The sequence below is a fragment of the Ursus arctos genome, unplaced genomic scaffold, assembly GCF_023065955.2.
Source record: "Ursus arctos isolate Adak ecotype North America unplaced genomic scaffold, UrsArc2.0 scaffold_21, whole genome shotgun sequence".
Taxonomy (NCBI): domain Eukaryota; kingdom Metazoa; phylum Chordata; class Mammalia; order Carnivora; family Ursidae; genus Ursus; species Ursus arctos.
In genome coordinates, this window is record NW_026622886.1 from 23,808,099 (window position 1) to 23,823,990 (window position 15,892).

Sequence of the window (15,892 nt, forward strand, 5' to 3'; positions counted from 1 at the left end):
TTATATTCATAGATTGTTAACCCATCAATAACATAGGTATTCATATGTACATATCACCATATACATTCATATAGCATCTTTATTCTACAATAATTTCCAAGGGGCTAGGTATCACATATTTTTTCAACTGTTAATATTATAGTTAACATATATTTTAAACACATTTACTGATTTCCAAAAATTATGGGTCAGTTATAACAATTTTAAAATCTCCTTTCAACTGGGTTGATGAAAATTTGTTTCAAAAGTTAATTTGGAAATGTATATAAATGAGAATATCAAAACATTTTTAAAAAGAACGCCTGCCATCTGGATATCTAAATGCATTACAGAATTATAGTAGTTCACAAAGGATGACATTGGCATAGAAATAGACTGATGACTGATAGAATAGAGAAACCAACAAACAGATCCATGCATATGGAATTTGACTATACTAACAGTTGCATTTCAAATCAGTAAGGTGCAGATGTTTTAGTAAACAAATGGCATTGGAAAAATTGAATATTCTTTAAAAAGAATGGAATGTTTGATCCTCACATCATACCTTATATAAATACATTCCAGATGGATTAAAGAGCTAAACAATTTTTTTAAAATTTATTTATTTATTTTAGAGAGAGAGAGTTAGACAGAAAGAGCGAGCATGAATGGGGAGAGGGGCAAAGGGAGAGAATCTTCAAGCAGACTCCCCACTAAGCATGGAGCCTGAGGCAGGATTCCATCCCACAACCCATGAGATCATGACTTGAGCCAAAATGCTTAACCAACTGAGCCACCCAGGCACCCCAAGAGCTCAACAATTTTTTTAGTTGAACAAATATGTTAAAAGAAATACAGAAATCTAATGTTATAACCTCTAGGGATGAAAAAGGTCTCCTAGGCAAGACACAAAACCCAGAAGTCAAAAGGAAAATATCGGCATTTTTGCCTAAATATAAATAATTCCTTATTTAAATAAAGTTACTATATATAAAGACACCAGAAAGTTATACAATAAGCAGTAGTCTAGAAAAAAATATTTGCCAAATTTAACTGAAAATAATTAATATCCCATATATGTAAAGATTTCCTACAAATCAAAAAGAAAAAGATAAACCGTTTACGGAAAGTTTGGCAAATGACAGTGTAAAGCAGATGAAAAAGAAGAAGAAGGAGGAGAAGGAGGAGGAGGAGGAGGAGAGAAAGGAAAAAGTACTGTCAGCATTACTTGTAATCAGGGATAGGTATATCAATATATCCATCCAATTAGAATAAACTTAATATTGGTGAAAACCTATATTTATAAGGATATAAGTAATTCTTGTCATGTATTCTTCGTGAAACAATAAGTTGATTAAGCCTTTTTGCAGGGCAATTAGGAAGTATCTTTCAAAATCAAAATAACATATATCACTTGCCCAAGAATTCCGTTTCTAGGAATCTAACCTAAAAAATAATGCTAATAACATGCACACAAACACATTTCTATGAAGACATCACTATTTCCTCAAATCTTTTTTGTAAATCTAAAAATTTAGAAAACACCTCTACTAACACAGGATTAGTTTCATCTGTGATTGACAGAAAAACCCCAAATGACAGTATAACAGTGATTTAAACATAATAGTTTATTTCTTCTTCATGTAAATGCCTGGTATGAAAACTCCATAGTTATCAGAGATCTTTCTATCTTGTTTCTGTGCCATCCTCAATATGAGCCTTTTACCTGTGGTCCAATGGAACTGCTCCAGCTTCAGTCATCTGATGCATATTTGAGTTAGCAGGTAGGAAAATAGGGAGAGAAGAGCATGTTCCCTCCCTTTATTTTATTTATTTATTTTTTAAAGATTTTATTTATTGGAGAGAGGGAAAGAGAACGAGCAGGGGGGAGGGGCAGACTCCCTGCTAAGCAGGAAACCCCTGTCCCCTCCCTTTAAAAACATTTATTGAATGTTGCTTACATCACTTTCACTTACATGCCACTGGCCAGAACTTATCCACAGTAATTTGGCCACACCTAAATTCAAGGAGTCTATGTAGTTATTATTATTGGAGTCTATGTCCCCAAATAATATTTGAAGATCTCTTCCTAAGCAGGAGGGAAAAATTGATTTTGCAGGACAGCTCGTATTTTGTCCCATAGTCTGGCCATTTGTCCACTCAAATATTCACCCACAGCTTGCTTTCAACACATAGAGCCTTTTCCAAGAAAGATAGTACCACAGTTCCATATAGTGGTGACTGCATGACCGCAGAATCTCTGGATTATGTGTAATCTCATGGTCTGTCAACAGCTAAAATAAGAGGCAAGTTATCTGCTCCCAAACACATCCACTATATCCCGGTGCAGTTGGAATGGGACAAATACAATAAAACTCCATTTCGAAAAAGAGGAAAATAATCACACAGTCATTGGCCCCTAGCAGTGATAAAATTCTCTGTGATGGAAGACTCTTGGCCTCCTACTATGGCTGTTACTACTTTTATCTTGCTACGGCTATTACTTTAGATTTCTACTAACTGCTTCCAGCTTTAGGTTAAAATAGTCGGCCTTCTTAAATGTTTAGTTACAGATAACAGAAACAACTCTAGCTAGTTTAAACCAAAAGGATTTAGAACAGAGAATTAGGCATTTCAAAATCATTGGAAAGACTATAAAAGCAATCTTTATGCTAAGTCTCTAGAAATGACTCCCAGAACACCCCTACAGAATTGTGCTGACAAGCAAGCTTCTATCCCAACCATGATCAGGAAAATCAGGAAACTGTGTTATTACAAAAGTGTTCTGAGACCCAACTTCCAAAGTGTGGTGAGAAGGAGCTCCCCATACTTCCCATCAACAACATCAACAAACAATTCTCAGGACACCAGCTGGGTGTCCTATAATTCAACTCAATTCTGACACTATTTGCCTGAAGATAGCATCAGATTCTACAGGTTAAGGACTCAGTCTTACAAGGGTCCTCCCATTTCAGATGCCAATTACGATTTCAGATTGTCACCTATGCTTCTGACCTACGAGCTATAGATTAAGGGTTCCAACAACCCCCTCCTTGGACTTTAGCCTTCAGTCACAAGTCCGGCATGTTACCTGTACTTATGACTGCCTGATAACAAATCAGAGGTTCCTATGACCCCCTTTTTGAGTTCAATTAATTTGCTAGAGCAGTTCACAGAACTCAGAGAAATATTTTGCTTACTAAACCACTGGTTCATTTTAAAAGGGTATACCTCAGAAACAGCAAGATAGAAAAGGTAAATAGGGTAAGGTATGTAGGAAGGGGTGCAGAACTTCATGCCCTCTTGGAGAGTGCCATTCTTCCCAGGTCTCCACATGTTCATCAACCCAGAAGCTCTCTGAACCCTTTCCTTTTTGTTTTTTATTGAGGCTTCATTATATAGGCATAATTGATTAAATCATTGGCTGTTGGCAAAAGATTCAATCTCCAGCCCCTCTTCCCTCTCAGAAGGTCTGGAGGTGGGACTGAAAGTTTCAACCCTCTAATCACATGATCTATCCCCTGGCAACCAACCTCAGTCCTTAGGTGCAGTCCAAACGTCATCTTATTAACATAACAAGAGACCTTTTTTGTTTTCATCGTGGGAAATTCCAAGAGTTTGGGAGCTAAAAACCAGGAATTGGGGATAAGACCAAATACGTGTAACAATGCATTTTGATCATCTAAATGACCAAATATATATTTCCCATAAATCACAATATTGCGCAAGTCCCATGTCCACACTTCTGCCACCACCACGTCCAGTTCTACACTGCTCTCACTTAGACAAGATTGAGGCCAGCAAAGTGATGCCAAGCCCCCTGCTTTATGACACCTATGAAGCTAGGTACCATGCATAGGCCAGTAACTGCTGTTTCATGAAACCACATACCACTACAACTGAGCTCACCAGCAGAAACAACAGAAGTACCAGATAACCTTTCCAATATATGAATGTATCTGCTCATTGAAAGCTAAGCCCATTGGAACCTGAGTTGTTTGTTAAGGGCGTCTGAGAAATATAGTCTGTAACTGCTCAGCCTCTGTCATTCAGTCAAGCATGTTCCAAAGTACTTGAAATGGACTGCGGTGAGTCAATGTGTAGTATCTGTTACAGGACCAAAAGTCCATCGAGGAAAAAGGAGCTAAATGAACTATGGAACATTTATGCTAAGAAATACTAGCATGCTATTAAAAAGAATACGAACAATAAAATAGAAAGATTTATAGTGTTTTTAAGGCTTATTATAAAATCAAGTGTCAGAAAAACTATGTATATGTATACTTAAATATACATATTATAGTGTTATATATATGGGGATATATAGTTATATTATGTATAAATACAACTGAATAAATTTAATTATTGTAGGAAAAGACCAAAGTTTGCATAACAAACTGTTTACAATGCTGCCTTGGAAAAGATGGCAGAGGAGGGAAAGAGGTAGCCAAAGTGACAAATGCACATTTTTCTTTCAATATTTTTCTATTACTTAATTGTAGATATAAAATAATAATTTTTAAATTATAATTTTACAATGTATATCTATGTACTGACATGAAGAGATGTCTATAATATATTATTAAACCAAGAAAAGCATATTGCAAATTATTATATTCAACAAGATCTCATTTGGCAGAAAATCATATCTACTTCCAGTTATATATGTGTGTTATATTTCCAGTTATATATACTGAATCTGCCTACATTTGCATGTACATATATATGTGTGTATAAATATATATTACATATGCATACATTTGTATATACATATATACATACATGTGTAAACACATACATATTTATATACTTAAATGCTTGTATATGCACTGAAAAAACAATGGAAGTATATACATTATTTAACAGTGGATACCCCTGGGATTGGGATATATTGAAGATAATTGCCACATTTTCCTATGTACACCTTCGTGTTATTTGACTTTTTATAATAAGCATGTAATATTTTTAGATTAAGGACCATTATTTTCGTAAAATAATACAAGCTTGTTATTTAAAAAAAATTAAAGCAATGCATAAAGGAACAAAAGGAAAAGTAAAAATTAGTTCCAAAATCTATTGCAACTCTTACTCCCCAGAAATAAATAACAAAATTTGGTAAATATTATTCCAAACATCTTTATATGCCTTTGTCAATATAAGGTAACTATACAGATGGATAAGTAGATAGGAAAAATGGAATCTATTTCTGTTAATATTCAGATAATATATTAAATGTCTTAGAGAAAGTTAAGACTTACGGTAAAAACCAAAGTAATTTTTATACTTCTCAGGTAATTTTATCCATAAGCATCCCTCTCTGAATAAGCCAATATTGTATTAAAGGTTGTAGCCAGTCCATAAAGACAAGGAAAAGTAATGACTGGCTTAAGGATTGGAAAAGAAAAAATGAAAGTCATTATTCCTAATGTATGATATGAGTATCCATATGGGTAACCCATAGATTCTCATCCAAGTAACTAAAAATAATCAAGTTGGGCAAATTGGCTGGATGTAATATCAACATATAAAAATCAATTAATTGGAAATTTGTTTCTGGCTATTGTAAAGAAACATAGACCATAAATACTCTTTTGTCATAAATAATTAGAAAAGTGGACAAATGGGGAAAAGTTGTTTTTAGATATTGAACAACAGGCAACACTGAACTATTATCTACGAGAGAAAGGAAGCAAAGAATATAAGCAATAATTACCTCATCTTTCTGGCTGGAGGCAATATTCAGACCATGGGTGTGGGGAAGGAGAAAACAAAAAAAGCTTGGCAGTCTCACTTAGTTTAGCAGATGGAGAAGGAAATTCAATAAAGTTGAGACAGCTGGAAACTGTGTGGCAGGATTTTGTAGAAGGAGATATTAAGAAAAAGAGCTTCCAAAACTGTCATTGAGGCTCCTTAAGTCCTTGGTATGTACTAGGCTATGCAAGTATAATGTAAAACTCAATGAAAACCAGGCAAAAGGATTGTAAGATGAACAATTACCAGATCTTACACAAGGCAGCAAAGCATTTGAGCTTTGGCCAGTGTAGAGATTCTTTGTCATCACCAGGGCATCCAAGAAACCCCAGAGGGGTCATACCTTGGTAACAGGATTGAAGTGTGCCTAAAATGAAAACTACTCTAGATATGCCATAGAAATGCTTTAAAATAGTAATTAAGTGTATCAAACTAATCTTTAAGTAAGTTAATTGCCTACCAGAACAAAGCACAGCACTCCTTAAAGCAAGACATCAATTATAAATACTCAACAATTTAACTTCATAATGTCTACCATACAATAAAAAAAATTACTATCCATACAAAGAAGCAGGAAATTATAGCACATAATCAGTGGAAAAAGCAGTCAATAGAAGCAGACCAAGAAATGACAGGGAGGACAGATTAGAAAACAAGAACATTAAAACAGCTATAATAAATATGCTTAATATGTTCAGAGGTTTTAAAACAAAGTAGGAAATGATGAAGGGAGAAATAAAAGATACAGAAAATTAATGAAATGGCTAGATATGAAAAGCAAGTTATATGAAATAAAAAATTTAGAGGATGGGATAAAGAGCAAATTAGACTGTACAGACCTAGCAATAGTATCAAATCAAATTGAAGCACACAGAGAAAGAGGGGGGAAAAAGACAAAAGCAATAAACAGAGCTTCAGTGACCTCTGGGACAATAGCAAGCAGTCTGTCTAGCCGGCATTTGGAGTTTCAGAAGAGAAGCAGTAAGTGAATTAAGCAAGATCACAAGATATAAAGTTAGGAAAAAGTCAATTTCATTTCTCTATACTAATAATAAATAGTTGGGTGTTAAAGTTTAAAAATATATTTACAAAGCCATAAAAATGTGGACTACTTCAAAATATATATAGCAGAAGATGTGCACATCTTGCACTCTGAAAATTATAATATATTGCTAACAGATATTTAAAAGATCTAAATAAATGGATAAGTATGCCATATTCATCAACTGAAAGATTTAACATTGTTAAAGATGCCAATTCTCCTCCAATTGGTCTACAGATAAACTCCATTTATATGCAACTGGAGGAAAGACAAATTTTACTCAAAATAAAGAAAGCAGATCAGTGATTACCAAGATGTGGTATGATGATTGACTGCTAAAGGGCATAGGGATCTTGTGGTTACATGGGTATGTGCATTTATCAAAATTTATAGAACTGACCACTTGAAGTGGATACATTTTCTTATTCTGGTAAATTATACCTCAATAAAGAAGATTTAAAAATAAGTCAATTGTATTTCAATACTCCAGCAAAAACTGGAAACTTAAAAAAAAGTAACAACTAAAACAATAATTATCTAAGAATAAATCTACCAAAAAGTATACATCTCTGTGTGTGTACATGTGTGTGCATGTACGTGTGTGCATACATATGTGTGTATATGTGTTTTCCTCCAGTCTTTTAACTTATGCTTGATTGTATTTTCAGTTGTTAGTATTAGTATTAGTTAGTATTCTTTTTTTAATGGTCTTTGTACTTGAAAGGGTTTTTATTTCTGTAATTAATTTTTTTCTCTTCAATCTTTTTCTACAATCATGAAAATCCTTTCAAATATTCACATTATCTTATCACATTTTGGCTACTTTATTCTTTGAGATTCTTTTTACTCAGGTTAATATGTTATTTTAATGTCTTTGAAATTATGGAGAACAATGGATCTGAACTGTTTTTGTCTCTATTGCTCTGGATAAATCCCCACATGATATAGATCTTTCATTTTCTTTTAGCTTGTATACATTTCCTCACTTATTTATAGCATTTATGTTTAGATTGTGTGTTTTGTTTTGTTTTCTTTTGGATTATTGCTCATTTTAAAATACGTATTATATTATGTATTTATAACGTATTTTATTTATATAATTATAATATATTATGGTATAATAATTATAATATATTAAATAGGGTAGGTGGTATAGGGCAAATAAAAAGGGGGTAGTTCATGGTTCTGTTTCTGATTTATCATTTTGAAACCATCCACCAAATGTTTTATCTCCTTTGCCCTGATAGCTCATTTTTCCTTAGTGTTTGATGTTTAAGAGATTTAAATAGCTTAAAACAAAGCCCTTAAGTGACATGATTTTGATGCTAAATTATAGCAATTACCGCCCCACCTCCATAATTTACCCCATGTCTTGTCAGGAAATTTCCCTTGTCTAGGGTTATAATTCATAGAAAATGTAAATGAAGAGTAAATATACTTTCTCTTTCAGCTCTACCTTCTCTGCCATTTTGCTGTGTGTTACTGAATTTATATGATACTCCTTACTTCTGCCATGATCTAACTACACCTCAAAATCTAATCACTCTAATCAACATATTTGGATAGGACTGTACTCTTAGGGAAATGGGTTTCCTGCTCAAATTCTGAAAAAAAAATATATTCCAGTTCTCATTTTTGTCCAGTTCAGTCCAATTTCAATGTAGTTGTTGTATTTTATACATTTTAGTATATAGCTAAATCCATACAAAAATGCATAAAATAACTTATACATATATACATTTTTGAGTGTATAAATGCTTCATCCATCGGTGACAACATAAATTTTCCTTTTTCCTTTCATTTATTTTTTTGTGTGGTTTCTGAGAAAAGTAACTGAAATAAAAATGTCTCTGCCAATTTTCATATGGTAATTTAAAAAATTAACCAAATTCATAAAAAGAAAAAGGTACACCAGAAAAGAATTTACACATTAAATATACAAAAAGGGAGAAATCCCTCCGAATAGATTAGTTTCACTCAGTTGTATCTAATACTGGATTATGCTGCTTAGAAATAAAGTGTTTATTTATACCTACTTTAATCAAAAGTTTCCACAGGGCCCCTGGGTGGCTCAGTCAGCTGAATGTCAGACTCTTCATTTGGGCTCAGGTCATGACCTCAGGGTTGTGAGATTGAGCCCCACTTCAGGAGTCTGCTTGTCTCTCTCCCTCTCCCTGCTTGCTCACTCTCTATCTCTCTCTCTCAAGTAAATAAGTAAAGTCTTCCAAAAAAAAAAAAAATTCCACAAACAGGATATCCCTTAACCATGGGAAAGAGCAGTGACTAGGTGATCTCCAGAAAGTAACTAGCAGAGACCTAAATGTTCACATGATAGGCAAACCAAATTGAGAATAAATGTTAAATCTTCCATTTTTATTTGAATACACACCCACTCTACTTGTGTCACTTTTATTTCTTCATATGTTGTTAGCTTCAGTGATCCTCAAGAAACATTTTCTTCATCAATATGTGCCTAAATAACATATCCTTAAAATGATATAGCTAATTTTTAAAGGAAATATTTGCAAATGATCTATCTAATAAAGAGTTAATATCCAAAGTCTTTAAAGAACTCATATAACTCAACACCAAAACCAAACAAAACCAAACCAAAACAAAAACAGTCCAATTCAAAAATGGGCAGAGGACAAGAATAGATATTTCTCCAAAGAAGATATACAGATAGCTAACAAACACCTGAAAAGATGCCCAATGTCACCGATTTTCAGAGCTGTGCAAATCACAACTACAATAAAATATTACCTCATTCCTGTCAGAATGGCTGATATCAGAAAGGCAAGAAATGAAATATTGGTAAGGATATGGAGAAAAGGGAACCATTGTGCACTGTTGGTTGATGCAGCTACTATGGAAAACAGTATGAAGGTGGCTGAAAAAATTAAAAATAGGAATACCATACAATCCAGTAATTCCACTTGTGAATAGTCACCCCACAAAACAAAAACATTAACTCGAAAAGACATGCACTTCTATGTTCACTGCAGCATTATTTGCAATAGCCAAGATATAGAAGCAACCTAATGTCCATCAATAGATGAATGGGTAAAAGAATGAAATCTTGTCATTTGTAACAACACAGGTGGACCTAGAGGGTATTATGCTAAGTGAAATAAGTCAGACAGAAAAAGACAAATACCATATGATTTTACTTATATATGGAATCTGAAACACAAAACAAAACAGAAACTGACTCATAAATAGCAGAGAACAAACCGGTGGTTGCCAGAGGAGAGGTGAATGGAGGGATAGGAAGAATAGGTGAAGGGGGTTAGGAGATACAAATGTGCAATTGTAAAATAAGTAAGTCATGGAGATGTATAGTAAAGCATAGGAAATATAGTCAATAATGTTGTAATAACTTAGCATGGAGGCAGATGGTAGCTATATTTATTTTGGTGCATACTGTATAATGTATAGACTTATTGAATCACTATGTCATACACTTGAAAATAATATAACATCGTATGTCAACTATACTTTCATTAAAAATAAATAAATTATAAATATATCATATATAAATAAATATATTCATGCAATGGAAAATTATATAGATGGTAAAAAAGAATAAAGCAGCTCCCTAAGAGTATCTATGGAATAATCTCCAAGTTAAAAATAAATGGAGCAATTCTATATGAATGGATGTGGTGCAATCTCCAAGGTATAATCTTAAAAGCAATACGTAAAATCATGTTTTAGTACTACAGTATTGCAAATGTGCTTCAATGAGAAAAAAAAGAAACTGAGAAAATAATCAGATGCAGTTATTTCCAAATCTAGAAAATTCATATGAATTCAGTATACTTCATTTTTATAAAAAATAACTGATGTTACCATCTCTAGCATCTATTTTCCTTATGAATCCCCCTACTTGCTATTGCAGGCATTCAAGGACCCAGGCTGAAAGAGTAGCCAGCATGTGAAACGTCGTTGAAAAAAGAGTTACAGAGAATTCTAAATTAGCTATTAAACGTTTGGTCCAGAAATTACACACATCACTTTTGCTCAAAAAACACTGACTGGTCACACAGTCTCATACAACCATAGGGTGGTCAAGAGTGTAATTATACTATCGCCCAGAACGTTGAGAACTAATCTTAAAGACTACCACAGAGTAAATCCCCCAGGAAAAAAATAATATAAGATTATCCAAATATGAATAATCATCAAAGACAATACTTTATGTAAACTTCCTGAGGAGACTAGTTATCATATTAAGTCAGTATTACACAAAAATAGGAAATAGAAACATAGGACAGTTACATGAGTAAGTAAAGCTATAGATTTCCTATGAGGACAAGCCAAGAACTTAATCATTTTGGGTTATATTACATATTTTATATAAAGAAATTCATTGGCAGGGACAAACATTGTTCATTGACATGTTCTGCCAAAGTTATGATCAAGGTTAAAGAAATAGGGATAGGGACTCGATTCTTTGTTATTTTTGGTGACAGTCATTCTGGAAGGGTTTTTTCACATTGAAGCCAATGATTTATTTTTATCGTTACTTAAAGGTTTTATAGCTTTAAGTGATCTGCTCTTTGGCCAGTAAATTTCTGCTTCACAAATGTCTTTTACAAGTGAAACTATTTCTGGAGAGTTTATAAGATATCACATTATTTAAGTTAAAAAAATGTTTGCTATGTCATAGTGCTTTTAAAAATTAATTTATTTGAAGTTTCTGTTAATAAATAGTTTTATACAGATAAACATAGTTCTGGTGACTTTGATTACCAGAAGCATTTCTTCATTTTTTGGGTGTTGACTCGCTTCTTTCTTATTTCATCATGAATTGCAGTTCTCTGGAGTGATACAAGCAGCTAACTGTGTTACTATTCATTGCTGAAAGTAAATGACAAAACTTCACTTGTATTGAAATCCTCAGTCTTTTTCAATGTTAATACTTCTAATTATAAAAATAAAAATAATATAAAAAATAAAAATTAAAAAAATTTTCAAAAGTCAGAAAAGAGTTTCTGATTCTTCAGAACAATTTCTCCAGTTTCCTTAGGAGATCTCCAAAATGGAAATACTCGTGATATTCATGTAGATTCTAATAAAGCACTAATGTTTTTATGATGTGAACAATCTCAGAACAAGGCTTTTTAGGCTGTTCTTTCAAAATTCCTGCATTCGCTCTAGAAGAGACAAATATGGAAAGATTTGAGTGCTTTAGTATCTCAGGTTTATTTATTATCAGTTAATCATTAGACTGACCAAAAGAAAAACAAACACTTTTTTGACATTATAGGTATTATAGCTGTGTAATGCTTTTTATGTCCCGGAGTAAAACTCCTTTTAAGATCAATAATTATTGGACTACTGATATTTGCTATATGGCATAGTGAAAGTTCAGTGAGATTTCAAGTTTTTCTAATTATTATCTAACCCTTGACATTATTTCTAAAATTTTTAGTCATGAGACTACAAAAGAGCATCTTCTAGAGTATCAGTCTTAAAAATGTGAAAATGCAAAATTAAGAATTTGAATGAGATTTCTAAAGTTGATCTAGCTCTGAAAGTCTGTAACTATCATACTTCACATATACACATAGAACCAATTTTCATCTACTTTATTCTTTTGAAGGTTATCTCAAAATAAGCATGAACCAAATTTCTTTACTATAGTCTCTACACTCAAGTCATCCTCTGGAGTGCCTTTGGGAGCCTTCTCAATATTCGCAGGATATCCAATGAAGAGAATTTGAAGGCAATCGTTGAAAACTGAACTTTCACAAGTGTTAGAAAATACATCACCACTTTTAGGACTTGTTTAAAAACAATCCAAATGTGTAAAAAGATAGTCACCATAAATATTAGCAGAGTAGTATAAAGGTGAATTAAGTTCTCAAGGGCAAAGTGTATGTCTGTTTTGTAATTACTCTATGCATAAACTTGACGCATAGCAGGCATACAACAAATACTTGTTTATTAAATTGAATGGTTGAAAAGTCCAACTATAGCATAGTAGTTAAATAAATTACTGAATAATCCACTCAGCTGACTATCATAAATTGTTTTTTGGGAAACAGATTCTTATATTTTGATGGGATAGAAACTAATTTGCTATTTCTGGGAGGGCACTTTGCCTTTGTATATATAAAAATTTTTTAAATGGTCATACCAGTTGCTCTAACAATTTTATTTCTAGAAATTTGTTATAAGAAAATAATTATAACATGTGTAATCATTTAGCTACAAAGAAGTTGCAGGATTATTCAAATTAGCCAAAATTTATGGAAACTATTTTGGTCTTTCTTTTTCTTTCTTTTTTTTCATATTTTCTGCCATGTGCTTATGTTATTTACTTATCATTTTAGATTTAAAAAATTATGTCAGAGAAAAAGGTACTACCATTAACAACAAAATTTAACTATTCTATAGGCACTATAGCCAAGAAGAAAAATTACTAGAAAATCATAAAACTTTATGATTATAAAAAGGGTAAAACAGAATTCTGACAACTGTTAAAGAGAATTAAAATAATTTATAAATGATGCCATTGAAGACCTACATAAGTGTTTTGGTAACGTCTTTCCAACCCCTCCTTTAGCCTCATTGCTATACTACCATCATTTTTTCCCCTTCATGCCTAGGTAATTATTTTTCTGTCTAGTTGTTCTATCAATTATTGGCAGTGAAGTATTGACCTCTTCAACTATTAATATTAAATTGTCTATTGCTCTTTAATTCTGTTAGCTTGGGCTTCATGTATTTTTTTGGCTCCATTATTAAGCTGCATAGGTTTTAATTGTTATATCTTCCTGATGAATTGACCCTTTGTCATTACAAAATATACCTCTTTTTTTCATAACCTATATTTTCTCCTAGTCTATTTTGTCTGATATTTGTACAGTCACTCTAGCTTTTTGATTGGTTTAATCTATTTGAATTTAATGTGTCTCTTATAAGCTCCATAGATCTGGATTCTGTTTTTCAATCCAGTCTCATAATTTATGCTTTTAATTTGGATGGTTTATTTCATTTTTAATTACCATAACTAGTGATATGGTAGGATTTACAACTGCCATTTTGCCATTTGCTTTCTACATGTCATGTTTTTTTTTTGTTGTTGTTGTTCTTTCATTTCTCCATTAGTCTCTTTGTTGTTAGGTATTTTCTAGTGTACTATTTTACTTCCTTTGTTGTTTCTTAAACCATGGTTTTTAGGGGCGCCTGGGTGGCTCAGTCGTTAAGCGTCTGCCTTCGGCTCATGCATTCTGGGATCGAGCCCCACATTAGGCTCCTCCGCTGGAAGCCTGCTTCTTCCTCTCCCACTCCTCCTGCTTGTGTTCGCTCTCTCGCTGGCTGTCTCTATCTCTGTCAAATGAATAAATAAAATCTTATCAATCAATCAATCAATCAATCAATAAATAAACCATGTTTTTTAAGTTACTTTCTTGATGGTTGTTCTGGGGCTTGCAATGTACATCTTAATTTAAAACAATCTAGTTCAGATTAATACTAAGTTAATTCCTATAGTATAGTAAAACTTTGCTCCAATATAGCTCTTTCCCCCTCCTCTACTTTGTTCTATTTTTATCACACAAATCACATTTTTATATTAGCCTATCAATACAGTTCCATAATTAGTTTAATTCAATTGTTTTTAAATCAATAAGAGAAGAAAAGAGTTAATATTTCCCAGTGTAAATTCCTCTACTGATGCTCTTTAGTCCTTTGTGTAGATTTGAATTACCATCTAGTGTGCTTCTTTTTCAGAGTGACAGGCTCACACCAGAGTGTACTAGCAACACATTTTTTCACTTTTTGCTTATATAGGAATGTTTGTTTCTCCTTCAATTTCGAAGAATAGTTTTGTTGGATATCAAAATCTTGGTTAACAGTCTTTTCTTTTCAGAATATGTCATCACGCTCTGGTCTCTATGGTTTTGATGAAAAATAAGTTATTAAACTCATTGAGGATCCTTGTATTTGTACCTGAATTGCTTTCAAGTAGTTCTCTATGTCACATATGTGTGTGGATGTGGTTCTCTTTGAGTTTTTCCTACTTATAGTTCATTGAGTTCATTGATAGATGAGTAGATTAATGTTTTCCATCAATTTTGGAAGTTCTTGGACAGTATTTCTTCAAATATTTTCCTGTCCCTTTTTCCAATCCTCTTCTTCTGGGACTCCCGCTATGCATAAATTGGTAAATTTATACGTGCTCCATATGTCTCTGAAGTTGTGTTCATTTTCTTCATTTTTCTTTCTGTTCCTTATACTGGATAATCTATTAATTTATCTTCAAGTTCACTAATCCTTTCTTCTAACTTCAAGCTCACTGGTTCTTTCTTTTGCAAGCTTAAATCTGTTGTTAATCCCTTCTATTTTTTTCAACTATAGTTATTATATTTTTCAACTCCAGAATATTTGTTTTTTCTTCCATAATTTCTAGCTCTATTGATTTTCTCGATTTGGTGATATATAGTTGTTTTACTTTTCTTTAGTTCTATAAACATGATTTTCCTTTAGTGCAACATTTGGGTACCCTCAAAGATAGTTCCTATTGACTGTTTTTATTTTTCTGTGTATGGGCTGTCCTTTCCTGTTTATATGCATTTCTTCTAATTTTTTGTTGAAAACTGGAACATTTAGACAAGATCATTGATTCTCCTTGTTCATGGTAGTCCTGCTCTACCACAAACACTGAATTAGTGAATACTGAACTACTGTTCCTAGAGGATATATGTATGTATACATATCTCACATAGATTTTAATCTTAAATTCTGAAAAAAAAAATCCTGGTAAACTCTCTTTTTTTTATTTTACAAGAGAGAAAATGAGGTTTAGAAATGTTAAGTAACTTGTGTGAGGCTGCCCTACTACTATCTCCATTCTTTTTTTTTTTTTTTTCAAGATTTATTTATTTATTTTAGGGAAAGAGAAAAAGAGAGCATGAGTGGGCAGGGGAGTGGGTGAGGGAGAGAGAATTTCAAACAGACTCCATGTTGAGCATGGAGCCCGAAGGGGGCTTGATCTCACAACCCTGAGATCATTACCTGAGTCAAAACCAAAAGCCAGACACTTAACTGACTGCACCACCCAGGTGCCCCTGTCTCCATCTCTTGATCATCTCTGTGTGAAAGCTA

General features: G+C 32.8%; 1 long non-coding RNA gene across 1 annotated transcript in view; it reads right to left on the bottom strand.

Annotated features, from left to right (window-relative positions):
* Positions 1 to 11,449: 11,449 nt before the first annotated feature.
* Positions 11,450 to 15,892, bottom strand: part of LOC130544505 (uncharacterized) — a 199,009-nt gene continuing 194,566 nt past the window's right edge. Inside the window, exon 4 of the long non-coding RNA XR_008960830.1 lies at positions 11,450 to 14,116. This is a non-coding gene — a long non-coding RNA (uncharacterized LOC130544505). The remainder of the gene's footprint in view (positions 14,117 to 15,892) is intronic.